The 16,377-nt window shown below is 40.2% G+C and overlaps 1 protein-coding gene across 2 annotated transcripts in view; it reads right to left on the bottom strand.

Moving 5' to 3' along the window:
- The window catches only part of GRM8 (glutamate metabotropic receptor 8), an 832,302-nt gene that overhangs the window by 489,567 nt on the left and 326,358 nt on the right, over positions 1-16,377 (bottom strand). The gene's annotated exons all lie outside the window — the stretch shown is intronic.

The raw sequence follows: 16,377 nt of genomic DNA, 5'->3' as shown, positions 1-16,377 counted from the left end.
CTCTAGTCAGGTAAAAGCTGAACACACCAAGCTCTGTGACTTGGTCCAGTCTCTGTTCCGTTCACACTTTACTGGCTACTTTTAACTATTCTCTATGTAGCCTTCTCTGAACCCACATTTACTAATCCCAATTAAATTCTCACAGCACTTGGTATTCTTAGCACTAGTCACAGCTTACAGGTTGATAACGCTGGACATACCAGCTGATTATGTAAGAGGACAGTGGGGAAGTCAAGGGCTCTGTGCTGTGGGGAGAAATGCTAGGGTTCAAATTTTGGTTCCAACAATTCCTAGTTGTACATAAATGTATTTCACACCTCATAATGTTATGGTAAAGATTAACAACTAGTACATGTAAAGGATGCAGAAAAATGTCTCTTATGTGATATGGGCTCAATAAATATAGGGTAACATCCATGGACCCATGAGAGCAGGAACCATGTCTGTTTCATTCTCTACCACCTCTCTGGGGCTAGCACAGTGTTTGGGAAGCAGCAGAGCTTGGTGAATACATGTGGAGGGCATGAATACTTAATCACTTCATTCTTTGCTACCCATTAAGCCCTTGATATATTTGTTGATACATATTTACTGTATCCCCTTATTCCCCAGTTGCTAGGGGTAAGACATTATTCCTTTTGTATGACGCATACAACTCTTCATGACGTTGATACTTAAACTTAACCAAGTACTTGCCCAAATACTTAAGGAGTCAAATTTAAAGAAATGTGGATGGAGGCAAAATCCCCCAGAGTTCTCAGCTATGCTATCAAGATGCTTCTACATTATAAAATGGATATAAAAACACATAGTTCTAGCATATATTTTAGAAGGCAAAGAAATGGTTTATTCCCCTAACTTATCAACTGAGAGTCTTTCAGCCACAAAATGTACTTATTTAGCCCCACTCTAAATCATTCATAAAAATGTTCAGTGATGGGTCTCCACAGCATGCTTATGACTTTTTAAAATTGATTTTAATAATGGTGTACATGGAGGTTAAACCGCAGAGTTAAAAGTGAACACACTGGTAATATCTAAGCCAGAGAAATAGCAATACAAAAAAATTGAAAGGCAAATGAATAAAATATATCTTCAAATGACTGGCAATATTGAAGTCAAAAAACACTAAACAGTATGAAGTTACACTTAAGGGTCAGAGACAGAAATCTCAGATACTTTGTGCCTTCGATTAGGGTCAAAAGAGAGACAGTAAACACTTACATGGGTCAAACAAGACACGGGCAGAAACCAGAATGGTTCATTGGTAGGACTGCATCTAAAGGAGGTAGTCTTTTTTGTGATATGATATCTAGCTTTCTGAGAGAAAACAATATTCCTTAACATAAATCTCACAGTTAGAGCTTAATTTCTGTGACTAAGATAGTATATAGTTCTCAAAGAGGAATACTTGGACTCCTTGGAGGTTTGGAGCCATGTGTCAAAAGATTGTGCAAAGCCACAGGATAAACATAGCTTATTTTCCTGCAAATCATGTTTTTCTTAAGTATTGGAAGCATATGGAGATGAATGTTTTAACTGGTAGTAATTTAGATCTTTCGTTTATATAACAAATGAATAAATTGTGCTGTAGAATGCAAGATTTCCATGCATTTTTAAAACAAAGCATGAAACTACAGAGAGGCATCATGCTTGTGTAGATCACTTTAGGCTACCTAGGGCTTTGGGTTGAAGAGGGAAACTTCAATGGCAAAGACGCAAAAACAAGAGGGAAAGGAAGTGAAGGACGCAAAGACACAGTTCACTGTTGTGGCTGAGACCCAGAACTCCTTATCTCAGAACTACTAACAGCAAAGGTGGCAGAGATATCGTGGTAGAGACTGCGAAACACAAACTTACTAGAACCGGCAACCTTCAACACCCACGCAGGATGGCAGCAACTAAAGCTCACAAAACACTAGAAAAGTATGTTACCAGAGTTGAGGAGATGCTATGTGGGCCTGGGGAAGGAGCACAACAATTTCAAGGTTGGAATGAGACAAAGGCCAGAGCATCAGAACTGCAGTTACTTGTCAACTCACCAAATGGTGAGGGATGCAAAGGCACAGGTGTGCACACTCACAAGGTTCAGAAGTGAATTTTGACAACTGTGTGTTAGAGATGATAACAGTTCAACTGAGTAGCAAGGAAATTGATTATAGATGTCCACATGAACTTAGCACATCAGAAAACAATACATATGTATACCTTTCAAACTACATTTTCTAACGCTACTCACTTTCCCAGACTTGATGTCTCCTCTGTGTTTTCCTCCTCCTCCAACCTAAATAAACCTTGTTCCTCAGTATAAACTCAGAAAGCAGTTTTGTCTACAGGTTCAGTGTTTTCAGGGGCAGCAGAGATTCAGACAGGGTAAGCTGGCCGCTCAGCTCATCATTTTTACTTCTTCATTCACCAGCATAAGTGTGCTTGCTCTCAGGCACACATTACCGCTACCAAGTCTGAATTACTCTATCTGGGCTGGCAATGATAGCAGTATTAAGAAAAGATAAAAAACCATCTAAATCATGCTGCTTAGAACTAGTTATAAGCACCTTTCCAGACACAGAATTTTCATGATGAAATTATAATGTGGTTGGCTGAAAGGAACTCAGAAAATGATGGATATTTGAACTTAAAACATTTGACCACTTGTCCTGTGATTTTTTTTCTTAAAACTCAATTCGCATTGTATTTGTAAGAACACAGGGAGAGGGCTGAGTAACAGGACCAAGAGGAGATTTTTCTTTCCTATCACTTTTCATGATGGATAGGCTCCTTAGGAAAGAAAAAATATTTAACGGCCTGCCACAACTCCAGTCATGTTTTAACCTCATTTTATAATCCGTCAGCAGGATTTGTTAGAGACTATCTGACTCCCCCCACTATCTACTCTTCACTCTTCCTTTTGGTTACAGATTTCCCTGAATTTTATTTAGGCAAATGGCTATCCCACTAGAGACTATATCTCCCTACTTCCACCAGCCTCCTTTGCACCTCGGAGTGGTTAAAGGACTAAGCTTTGGCCAATAAGGTACAACCAGGAAGGATGTGCATACCTTTCAGCTCATGTTTCCTAAGGACAATGTTCACCCTCCACTTTCTCTCCCACCTGCCCCTTCCTGCAGACTGGAATGTGAGCAGGATTATGGGAGCCAGTTTCAGTGCTGCCCCTGAGAGCAACCCCAGGGGACTCAGCAGAGTAACACACAGAAGGAATCGGGGCTTTCTCTAGTCAATGTTGCAGAGCGGAAGTACCGACCCATCCTGGGTTGCCTACCTGCCTTGATTGAGACCACTGGGTAAAAAAGAAAGAAATTTTTAGCTTGTTTAAGCTACTTTCACAAACCTCTTTGTTACAGCAGTTTAGCCTGTATTCTAACATAGAGTTGCTACCTAGAGGCGGATATTGCCATAACAAAACCAAAAATATCTGAGACCAGGTCACATGCTGTAAGGACAGAGATACAGATATTGACGGCTGGAAAGTGAAGACTCTTGCTAGAAAAGCCAACTTTTTCTGTTCCCCAAGCAGAAGGTAATACTGTTGCTCAGAGCATCCTTCAAGAACCTCCTATATTCTCCCAGGCCACACAATGGGAGCCAGTTCAGCTGCAGACATTCAGGTGGGGCAGGCCTGGATTTCCCATTCGAGTCTATTGCTTCAGATGACCTCAAGGAAGAAGCCCTGAAACTGAGGGAGTTAGGAGTGGGCTACCAAGCCAATAAATAAGATACGAAGCCATAAATCAAAAGGTAGCTAAAAACTATAGCCAAAGGCTACTTCAATGTGGAACTGGAAGCAGACAGACTGGAATTTTTGCAGGTATTACATTGCCAAAGAAAACAAAAACCTGGCTGACAGAGTTATGACTGTTTAATCACTAAACTAAATCTCAGGTTCCCAAACCTGCACCAGTAGAAAGCAAGCTGTACAAGGGGGGAAGCTACCAATGAGGGCATATTCTCCAACACCCACCACAGATGTGGCTACAAAAGACAGAGGCCATCCAGGACAATGGACAGGGAGTTATACCCAGAGAGTGAGTCTGGAGTGGCTGAGATGACCTAATGAAGACTGCCAAGCAGTTCTTGCCCAGAGAAATGTGGCAACAACAAAGTGCTAAGTCCTACTGACTAGATTCTGCTGTTTGCTTCCTATTTTCCCTTTCCAAACAGGGATTTCAGAGCAGATAACTCATCCTTTAGTGCCAGGGTCACTGGAGGCACATCTACTCTGATAGAGAGGCCTGAACGTATCCCAGAGGCCTGGACTCTCAGCTGGTGCAGTAAATAAATGGACTTTGGTTTCCCTCTTTGGGAAGAAGGGGGCGTATCCTCTGTGTGGGATGAAGGGTAGGAAGGGATACTTGGATACTAGAGGGACAAGCTGTGAACAGAGACTGTTCCTTATTTCCCATGTCCATTCTTCTCTTGTCCTTTTAGGTAAGGAACTACCGGAAAGGTGGCTCAGCCAGAGTCTACATTTCACAACCCCCTCTTGTAGCTAACTAGACACGGCCATATAACTAGATTTTGGCCAATCAAATATGAATTTTAGCCAATGGCATACATGTTTATAAAGGACATTTTTTGTCCTTAACTTTCTCTGTCCCTTTCCCCTTCCCATGGGCCAGAATGCAGATGTGAAGGAGGGTGCCACCACTGAGCACCTGGATGGGGACAGTTCCCTAGGGGTGCAGAGCAATAAGACAGAAAGAACCTGAGTGTCTGGGTGACTTCATGGAGCCAAGCTGCCTACTCTCCCTGAAATGCCTTCCTAAACAAAGTCTATGTTGTTTGAAGTATTACATTTTGACATCTAATTTTTACAGCTGCCAAACCTGTACCCTAATTAATATAGGAGAAAATTGGAAAGCAAAGTGGTTTGAGTACAAAGTCTATATATTGTGTATACATATGCATGAGCTAAAGGTAAGGACCTAGAAACTGTCACTTTAGAAAGAGGTGGTTATAAGATAAAGTAGTAAGTGCATTAAAATCCAGCATCCCTCACCAAAGCACAGCTAAGAAAATTCATTTGAATAAGTAAAACCATATTCAATTTGAAAAAACTTTATCTTAAAAAAAAATTGTAATATTAAGGCAATTTTCTTCTTTTTCAATAATTTAAAGCTAATAATAAAATATCACTTGATCAACTCAAGAAAGAATCCCATAAAGGAAAGCTATCTAAATTGATAAATGGTTACATGTACAAATATTTAGTAACAAATATCAGAAAATAAAATCACATAGTATAGAGGCAGTTAAGTGCTCTGATCCTGAAAATAGATGGATCGTTTATACATCCTAATTCTCCCAGTTACAGGCTACCTGACCTTCAGCTACTTACCTAGATTCTCTAAGCCTCAGCTGCCTGTGCTTTAGTTTCCTATGGATCAAATGAGATAATGTACAAAGCACTTGGGGCAATGCCCAGTTCATAGTATGATTTCAGTTAATTTTGTCTAAAATCATTGCCACCTGATAGTAAAAATATCTCTATCAATCAGAAGACAGGCATCTTAACCATCAGTGTTCTATAAGACTGACTTCTTTCTGAGGTTGGCAAGCCACAAAATGCCCAATGCCTTAGGTTTTAAGGAAAGACACCAATTCAGTCAGGGCATTCATTCATTTACTACGTGTGTTGATATCTTAGCATGAAAAGCACAATCAACGTGATAAAATAAAAATATACTTCTAGGTTTAAGAAGCCAATTCCCATGTCATCCTTATTTAGCTGGATGGACAGCTAAATTGGACAAGTCTCCACACATCTTTGAGACTAGGTTTCCTCATCTATAACATGGAGAAACAATATCTCCCTCATGGATCGCTATGGGTATTAAATGAGAAAATTCAAGCACCTGGTTACTACTATGCCTAGAACGAGTAAGCATTCAGATAATGGATGATGGAAACTTTATTACTGCTATAGTTATGGCTACATAAAATAGAAAATACCTTATCATAAGAAAAGTGTACCTGCATGTATTTGAGACCCACTGGTTGTAGGGTAACTGCTTTGTGCTATCTGTCTCATCATACTGATGGCCCACACTGACCACACATATTCACTCACTTCCAATCTCGATCGATACCAAACCATTATTTTTGCAAGCCTGTTGTCCAGAGATGGGATGTATTCATGAAACACGGACTTTCCCCACTCTGTGAAGTCATATAGCTTGCATGAGATTTTATCCATAACATTGTTTCTTATTAGTGTCACATTCTGTTCAACTAAGTTGACCACTCCAGGCTAAGGGATAATTGCAGCAATGTGTGTCATCCAGTATCCTCCAAAACTTAATGATTTTACAAACTAAAAGTGTGTCTGCAAAGAAAATGCCATCTTAACTTTCAGGGAGCTGATTGGGACAATTAGTGTAATCATTTTACCCAACATCCAGGGTGGACCAGGGGCCTTTATCTTTCACCTGTAACATGAAGATGAATCTGAAACTAAAGCACATGCTTGACACTGAAGGGAAAATGAGTCTTTTCTTTTCTGGATTAAAATAGAACTTTCCCCCTAACCCCCACCTGCAATTCCAATTATTTATCCCATTTCTATCAGGGCATAAGCTATTTAGCATGGCTTATCTAATCCATTGTTTTATCTTTATTTTTTAAATGATCAATTTTGCCCTGGCTAATGCATTTACAGTTTTTCCTCTTGCGGGTTTCTGATATAGTCACCACCCAGGTCTGACTCAATTTTCTAAGCTGATTTTTCTCAATCATGGAGCTTCTTGCTGAGTGACTTCACAGTTCATCTGCTTCCATTCCCTAAAGCCATGGTCCCTGAGACCATCTTGGCTGCATATGGTGGGCACTCACTGGAATGGTTAATATTGCTACCCTCTTCACTGAGGCCCCAGAGGAGTATGTAGGCCCAAGTCACACTGCTCAGCGGTGTTAGAGCTAAGACCAGAATCCATCAACTTTGTTGTCACCATGTAGACAAGGGCCCTTGATCCTCCATCACTCAAAACAAAATTAAAGATGAGCTCCCAATTGAAGTGTTCTACTGGTAACCTCACATAGGCACAGACTTATTCCAGAACTCCTGGTTATGCTATAATATCCCTTGCAAAGTTTTGGCTGTCTTCTATGATTGTCATTTTGGGTCAATTTGTTGTTTTTGTTGTTCCTTCTCTTCCTTTGAGGATGCTTTTCGATTTGTCCAGCTGGATTGTTTGGTCTTTGGCTGATTGTCCCGGCTAAGAGCCCAGCCTGGAGCCAGTGCCCACTATGTAAGCAATGCAGATGACATTGTTGAAAAAGGGACTCCGTGGAGCATTGTTTGCTTAGTTGGCCACTTTCTAGCTATCTGTTTGCATCTACCTTGATATAAAGGTGCTGATAATGAGGGACAGAGTTTTATACATTTTAGTTAATCATCTCTGCAGCAGGTTTTTATATAGGATTGTGATCAATGTTGAAATTCTACCAATCCGCCCACACTGACTCATTAGTCATGAGCATTTGTCATTAGACATGGGGACTTCCCAGTACCCTGCACTGTTTGGACCATGTGCTTAGGAAATACTGGGTCAAAGGACATCTATCCAGTGGACATCTTCAATCTGAGCAGAAACAGTTCTAATTCTGCACTTCCTGAAATGAAATCTTGCCATAATCAAAGCAAGAAAATTAAATCCCTTCCTAGAAATAAAATATATTTATTTGAAAGTGTTTCAGGCCAGGCGTGGTGGCTCATGCCTGTAATCCCAGCACTTTGGGAGGCTGAGGCTGGCGGATCACGAGGTCAGGAGATCGAGACCATCCTGGCTAACACGGTGAAACCCCGTCTCTACTAAAAAGAAAAATACAAAAAATTAGTCAGGCATGGTGGTGGGGAACCTGTAGTCCCAGCTACTTCGGAGGCTGAGGCAGGAGAATGGAGTGAACACGGGAGGCGGAGCTTGAGTGAGCCGAGATCACGCCACTGCACTCCAGCTTGGGTGACAGAGCAAGACTCTGTCTCAAAAAAAAAAAAAGTGTTTCATTAGCAGGACCAATTCGTGTAATTTTTTTAAATAGTTAATTTTTACTTCCAGAAAAATAGCAAACAAGATAATACTCAAATGCTCAAATGCAACCATTGTCGCAGAATCTATAAACCCAAAAGTCTGACAGATTTACAAATAATCAATATTATAAACAAAAATCACATCTACCTAGAAACATTTCTTTTAAAAAATCTGCTGGCAAGTCCCTCCACTCTTACCTCAGGTGGGCCAAAATATTTTCTTCCAAATATATAGGATAACCAAAACCTTTCTCTTTCTTTAAGCAACAAAAATCGGTTTATAATTAAAATGCACTTTGGCATATCTTTCTGCAATATTTTCCTCACTTGAATTGGAGTAAAAATTTGAGAGAATTAGTAAAGCCTGTTAACCTCATGAATTGTTTTCTGGGTAGTGAATTTGGTGAGGTGACTTCTCCAGATTTTCAAAAAAAATCAGGCAGGAAAATTACCTTCTGGATGTTTTGATTACATGAGCCAGCAAATTTCCAAGCATCTACACTCCCAATAATCAAGCAATAATATGGAAGGCCGTCGCTACTATATTGAGAGTGTGTCTATTTTTTAAGTGTCAAAACTGCCTGATAATGAAATACTCACCATGTGGTCCAAGATAACCACCCGGCAGGCCTACATGCTAATTTTTTTTTTTTTTCCATTCTGCATGTCTTTTGTCCTCTCTTCTTTATATCATTTCCCCACTTCAGACTGTGAAAGTTGCTTGAGGGCTGAGCCCATATTGTCAATAATTCATTATAATTGGAAGCAGTGGGTGCTTAAGCACTCATTACCTGACAAGGAACGTCGCAATAACAAGCTCAGTTTAGAGGTCAGTGCTAACAAGGCCAAGGTCCTAGACCTGACATGGGTGGATGTGGACGTTCGCTCTGCTCCATGACAATAAGCCAAATACCTTGGTCTGTGATACTGCTCACCCGGCATGCAGCAGGGAGGTGCGGAGCATGAGGAGTATGTGAATGTCCTAGTCCAAGTCCGCAGAGCAACTAGGATTGGAGAAGTATAATCAAATATTGCTCAGTCCAGAAGAATCAGGGTGTGGTCCAGGTCAGAAGCAGGCAGAGTAAAGATGAGACGCACTGGTTCTAACCTTTGTTTCCTTTGCTAACACACCCAAGTGACAGCCATACTTCCATCAGTAGCACAGACTCATGAGGACTGGTCATTAAACAAGAGAGTACTCTCATTGGGCAGGTAAAGGGGGATGTGTCCATTATTGTGAGGGGTGCATGTTTTGACAAAAGGATCCTGATACTGATACCCAATACTGAGTTGAAATTCAGTCAAGTAGAGCAGAACATATGAATCACTTGGGGATCTTATTATAATACAAATTCTGTTCCATATGTCTCAGGTGGGACCTCAATAATAAGCTCCCAAGTGATGCCAAAGCTGCCGGGCCTTTAGCTCTCACTTCGAAAAGCGAGATTCTAGATTTTTATCAGATTGGCCTGTGTATGGGAATCCTGGACCTCATGAAACTGGAGGTTCAGAAACATCTGAAGAAACTGACAAATTACTAAATGGTCAGAGTCACCAAGTTTTCAGGAATCCAGAGATCAGACCAGTCACAATCACTCAAAAGATGCCAGAATTCAGTCCCAACCAGTGCCCTGGGCTTCTAAGTCCCTTGTTTCTCTGTCTCCACTACCCAGAGCAAGCAGTCAGGGACCGTGGGACACGTGGCAGAGCCCTGGTCTTGTGGGCATGGGCATATCAAAGTAGCTGGCTGCAGAGGATGCTAAAGAGACAGGTGTGGCACGTACCAACAGGAGGCTAGGAAGCCAAGGTCCTCCAATCTCAGATCCCTGTCTTAAGGGTAAGATCAAAGGCCGGCACAAAACTTACAGATCATTTTATACAAAACTTGGTATATGCTTGGGGCCTTGTGGGACATCTTCTCCATATCAAATCCATGAAATCATTGGCCCAGACTGCATTTGTCTTTAACAGGAAGGAATAGCTGTTGGGGTGATTCAAGGTGAAACCTTATCCATTTCTTCCCTCTCTCTCATTGACGCCTTGTATGTGCAAGGTGGTGAGGCAGCTGAAATTAGGACTATAGAGTCCTTCATGTTCACAGAACAAGCGCTGCAAATGGGTGTGAGTCAGCCTTGAGCTCAATCGAGAGTAAACAGACAAATTTACATTCATATATGGATTGATTTAGACATTTGTCAAATATTTGCTAAAAGAGCTTTCCACTTGTCTAAGGAAGGCATAGCCTTAATATTTTTCTTTCTTTCTAAAGGACTCGTTTCACCCACGTGCTTGATGAAAGTTTAAATATAAAATGCCTGAGATGAAAATGTGTATTAATATTTTCTGTCTTTCCAGGTAGATCTGTTGACCTCCTTCTTGTGCTAAATCTATTAACAAACAAATAAAGCTGAGGTCCTTAGATCAGTACTGTAGCCAAGAGACACTAATAGTACCCATCAGAATCAGATGTTAAGCCTCTCCAGAGAGCTCCTGGCAACCCGAGAGACTAAGCTGACATGGGCATTCCTCTGACTATCAATACTGGAAAACAGGATCAAACATATCCAAAATAAATCTTATAATGTGATCTGAAATTAAGAGAAAGATAGGAGGTTCCCAGAAGCCATGAATAAATACAGAAGTAAAAGTCAGGAATATGAGGTGGACCTGGGCTGCATGTGACATCCTAAAGGTGTATTTTTCAAGAATACAGGCCTTCAAGGCTGGGCCTGGAGTCCTGGCCTTGGGCCGTGGCCCAGCAGAGAACTTAAACTAGATACTTGGTCCATGAGGGCTGCACAGGCTTTGAGGAGAGGATTGGAAAACCCCCAACGCAGCCCAGGGGGCTGAAGCAAAGCTTAGTTTCTACTGTAAATATAGAAATTACTAAAGATGTTAAACAGTAGTCAAAAAGAGATTTAGAAGTGAGATTTGCCAGAATCCATCTTAAATTTCAACTGTTGTAGAAAATAGAAAAAACAAATTACCAAAGTTTCTATTATGATCTCGATAACCAAAAGAGAACACAAACTAAGCAAAAAGACAAATCACAGACTGAAAGAGGATAAGCGTAAGACACAGATAATTAGTCTGTGTCTTAGATAATTAGTCCAAAATACATAAAGGACTTACAAAAGTCAAGAAAAGAAAGCCAAACAATCCCATATAAAAATGAACAAAGGACATATATTAATACTTCACTACCAAAATGATGCCAAAATCTAGTAAGTATATTAAAAGATGCTCAACTTTAAAAATAATCATAGAAATGTAAAATGACTAATAATGTGATGTCATTTCACACCCATCAGGTTAAGAAGTATTAATACCAATTGTGAGTTAAGATATGGGGAAACTTTTATATCCTGCTGGTGGGTGCGGAAGTTGGTACCAACCTTTCGGGGGAAAGAATGAAAATGTCTAGTAAAGGTGAAGTTGCAGAGGCCCTAGATCCATAAATTACATGTGTTGATGTTTACTCTAGGGAAACCCTAACATATGTACACAGGGAACCATGCAAGAATGTTCTCTGCAGAAATATCCACAATGGCAGAAAATACAAAATCTAAATATCAATAAATAAGCAATTAATAAATACATGGTGGTATATTCCAATGTATAGCATTTTATTTCTTTATAAAAGGAAAATCTCTAAATTATGTTACAAATGTTCCTATTACTTAATCAGACTGATGCATATAGAAGTTTTTATTTGTGTTTTCTGTATTTTAAAACATTATTTTATACAGGTTGAGCATCGCTTATCTGAAAGTTTGAAATCCAAAATTCTTCAAAATGCAAAACTTTTTGATTGCCATCATGGTGCCACAAGTAGAAAATTCCACACCTGACATGTGACTGGTTGTAGTCAGAACACAGTCAAAACTTTGTTTCATGCCCACAATTGTTAAAACATATTGTATAAAATTGCCTTCAGTCTATACATATAAGGTGAACATGAAACAAATGAATTTCATGTTTATACTTGTGTCCCCATCCCCAAGATATGTCATTATGTATATGCAAATATTCCAACATGTGAAAGAAATTGAAATCCAAAACACTTCCGGTCCCAGGCATTTCGGATAAGAGATATACAACCTATAATTAACATTTAAATAAAAATATATTATAAAGTCTACCCAGAGCTATACATTTTGTCAAGGGATGTTATATCTCCCCATCCCTATGTAGAGACACACACGTAAAGTACTGGAAGAATACACAGAATTGTTACTAGTGTAACTTAGGGAAAAAAGTAGAAGAGTAGAAGACCAAAGAGGAAATTTTCCCTTTACTCTGCCTAATTCTGTGTTTTTCACATATTTATGAACACATATGCACGTGTTCAATGTGATTGCAATGAAGCCTCAATTAATGTCCTTCCTACATCTACGCTCTTTGCCCTGTAACTTTGCCTTCTTCCTTCTGATTCTGGCTGACCCTGTGAGTTGGTTTGGCCTATAGAATGCAAATGAAATGATGATGTGCCAACTACAAGGTTAGGTCTTAAGAGACTGTCGTGGTTCTCTTTGATCTCCCTCTTGTAGTTAGACTTAAACACTCTTAGAGAAAGCCTGGACTTGGCTAGGCACAGTGGCTCATGCCTGTAATCCCAGCACATCGGGAGGCCAAGGCAGGAGGATCACCTGAGGTCAGGAGTTCGAGACCAGCCTGAGAAGCATAGTGAGACGCCCCCATCTCTACAAAATATTACAAATGTAGCCTAGTGTGGTGCCACCTGTGGTCGGAGCTACTTGGGAGACTGAGATCAGAGGATCGCTTGGGCCTAATAGATTGAGGCTCCGATGAGCCTGAGCTGTGTGCCACTGTACTCCAGCCCAAGTGACAGAGCAAAACTCAGAAAGGGAGGGGAGGGGAGGGAAGGGGAGGGGAGGGGAGGGGAAAAAGGAAAGAAAAAGTCAAAAGAAAGGAATGAAAGACCAAGACTTGCCAGCTGGATAGTGATAAACCATGTTCAGGAGAGGCTAGTTATCCTAGCCAAAGCTATTCTATACCAACCTGTGGATACAAGAGAGCCAAGTCATGATCAACAGATCTGCATATCTGACCCACAGTGACTACAGACCCAAACTGAGACCAGAGAAATATCCAGCAGACCTATAAACTCATGAGCAATAGTAAATGCTTATTATGTTAAGCCATTAAGTTTTGGGATGGTTTTGTTATGCCTCAATAGTTAATTGATACAAACATTCATCAGATGTAAAATTTTTAAGAGTGGATAACAGGTCCATCCATTTGAGAAAAGGTGACCTGCTGATTCATACCTAGACACAATATATAACAATGCCAAGCCTTTATGATTAATGTCATCAATAGAGTTTGACATCAGAACTTGCTCTATATTGCCCACACACTGTCCAGTTTCTTATCTGGAAGATGTGTACTTCGTCTTCTATAAAGCTGGAGCCCCACTAACTGAGGCTTAAGTGGGTTATTTTAGCATATCTTCTAGCATGATGTGTCATGTCAAGTGCCCTTTATGAGGCTTCATTTACTCTTCATTTACCCTTTGTGATGCTATTCAAATTGATGTAGGAAAAAAGACAACAAAAAACAAATTATTCCTTAATTTGTGCTGCATTTGGCAGGAAAGTCCAAGCTAATATGAACATAAAGAGAAATCAAAGGTGTTTAATATGTCATTAAGTCTTCTCCATACTGAGCCAACTATGAAATAGAAGCTTGAAGAATAACATTAATACTTTGCCCCTTGTACATATTACCAGACAATATTATTCAACATATTGATTTAGTTGTAGAGATCAAATGCTTGGTGCAGCAGAAGCGTACAAACTGGAGACTCCAGAGCCTGCACTCTGCTTCAGACCAGTGTTGGGATTTTGAGCAAGTAACTTAATTTATATTTTAAGTATAACTTGTTTATCTTAATTTATATATATCATATATATATATGCACACACACATATTTATATATACACACACATATATATGTATATATGAAATAAAGAGGCTATTGGACTTATTTCTTAGGTTCCTCCCAATATGAACATTCCAAGAGCCTGTGACAGTGAAACAAGCCCTGAGGCCTTCCTATTATAAAAACAACCTTTTCATTACATTTTGGTCTCCATAGATTTCAGTGTCCTTTCTCTTGGTCCAAATCACTCACTTCAAAAACTTGGACTAAAATCAAGATTTTAGCCAAAAGAAAGCTGAAAAGTAGTTGCCATCAGAGACTCCTTAATACCCTATAGTTAAACTGGCTAATGGTGCTCTAAGAATGAACCATTAGAGGAAATGGTCAAGATCTTCATCTCGAGGATGAGAAATCTAAGATCCTGAAAGGTCCTGGGATTCGCTAAATGTCAGACAGCATCCTAGCACGCTGGATAAGTTCTACTTTTAAGTTTTGTGATTCCAGATGCATCTGCTAATCCACCCATGTAAGATTTATCAAACACTTACAGACACTATACTAGGCACTAGGGATCCACAGTACCAAGACAAACCAGTTGCCCTCAGGGAGCTCATAGCCCGGTGGAAGTGAAAAATAAGAGAAATACTATTGAATCTTGTCACACATGATTCCACAGGAATTTATGGGATGCTCTGAGAATCCAGAGGAAGGAGTACCTTACTCTGCATGAAGAGACAGGAAATTTTTCATGGAGGAGGATACAACTGAGCTGCATTTTGAAAAATAAGGAGTTTTGAGGCACACAAGACATGAGAGGAAAGGGCACAGAACAGAGGATATGCAAAAGCATTTAAACACACAAATGCACACACAGATGTGTTTGGGAGACTGTAAGTGGCTGGATATGCTTCCACCGAGGATACAGGCTGGGAATGTCAGGAGGCATAAAGGAAGAAACAGGCAAGAACAGATGATGCCAAGGAAAGGAGTTTTGACTTTTGTCTAGGGAGATAAGGAAGGAGCCACTAAATGACAGGTAAGGGGCATGGCTATCCTTGCTTTCAACAGACAGCATGCCCCTAAAGAAGAGAAGATTGAGAGGGCCCAGTTAGGAAAGGAAGGACAGCAGTGGGAGGCTAGTCCATGCCTGCTGCTCTTTCTCTCTGCTGGATTTCCTTCACTCCAGCCTCAATGTGCCATTCATCATCAATGACTCCATCCCCTGGGAAGGCACTGGAGACACTCGGGATTCTCAGATGGACCAGCCCAAGGACCACAGCCTACTGCCACTCATGGCTGGCTCGGTGCATAAAGGCTGTTCTGAACCCAAGAGAAGCATGAACTTGGGGGAACCCCAGAGTCCCACAATAAGACTCAACCACAGATGAGTGTGGTTGAGTGACATAAGGTAGTAAAAATTCTAACAGACATGGGTTAAATTTCAACAGGTGGTTTACTAACTTGGTAACTGTGTGACTTCAACAAGGTTATTTGAGTTCTCCAAGCCTGAGAGTCCTCACCTATCAAATGGAGATAACACTAATACCTACCTTGTATCCTGGATTTATTCAAAGAAACTATGCAGTTAACTCTGTTTCATTTGTGCACTTCTGGAACATGGCAAATACTCAGTAATTCATAATTATAATTATTAATATTTAGCATCATGCAGTCAAGCACCTTGTCTATTTCCAGAGAAGCTTGGAACCTGAGACATGGTCCTAAAAGAACTCTCCTCAATATCACACTCCCATTCTCTCCCCTCCAGAGACCTCGAAGACAAAACATTACATTTAAAGGCTTCTTCCCTGATCCACAGCAGCATTTCTTAGATTCTTATGAAGCATATTTAGATTAAGATAAACAAAATATCAGATCTACCCTTGGAGTAGCTAATAAAAAAATTTAAAAGTGATTTTATTCCTTCTACCTCTAAGAAGATCCTCTTTTAAAAGGTGCAATGAGTACCAGAATCAAAATATATATTACAGGTTTATTTTTCATATGGCAAAAGCAGTATGCCTATCTCTATCCTCGAATATCTCCATGGTTTTGTGAGTTAAGAATTGGAGTTAAGAATGTCCCTTTAGATGGAAACTTTGCTGAAGTTTCATCCCCTCATTTCTTGCCCACATGGGTTTAAAAATGAGAATAAATCTAGATCTTTTACATCACTGGAAATTTTCATATGTCTCAGCACCACCCAAAATGTTGGCAATATTAAGAGACCAGCAATACTTCTCACATTATGGAGCCAGAGGAATAAGGAAGGGTGGGGAGGAGGAAAGGAGCAGAGGAGAGCTTTGGGAGAATTTCCCTGACTAATTCTTCTTCAAAACTGTGAAACTTACAATTTCTAAAAACCATAGTCATGATGAAAATGCCTCCTTTAAAACTGCAGCCTTAGAGGAAGCCTGTAGGCTTCTGT

The sequence above is a fragment of the Trachypithecus francoisi genome, unplaced genomic scaffold (assembly GCF_009764315.1).
Source record: "Trachypithecus francoisi isolate TF-2019V2 unplaced genomic scaffold, Tfra_2.0 Lachesis_group4, whole genome shotgun sequence".
In the NCBI taxonomy this organism is placed as follows: domain Eukaryota; kingdom Metazoa; phylum Chordata; class Mammalia; order Primates; family Cercopithecidae; genus Trachypithecus; species Trachypithecus francoisi.
Note: the sequence above shows the minus strand (reverse complement) of the source record. Positions and strands in the feature narration are given on the sequence as shown.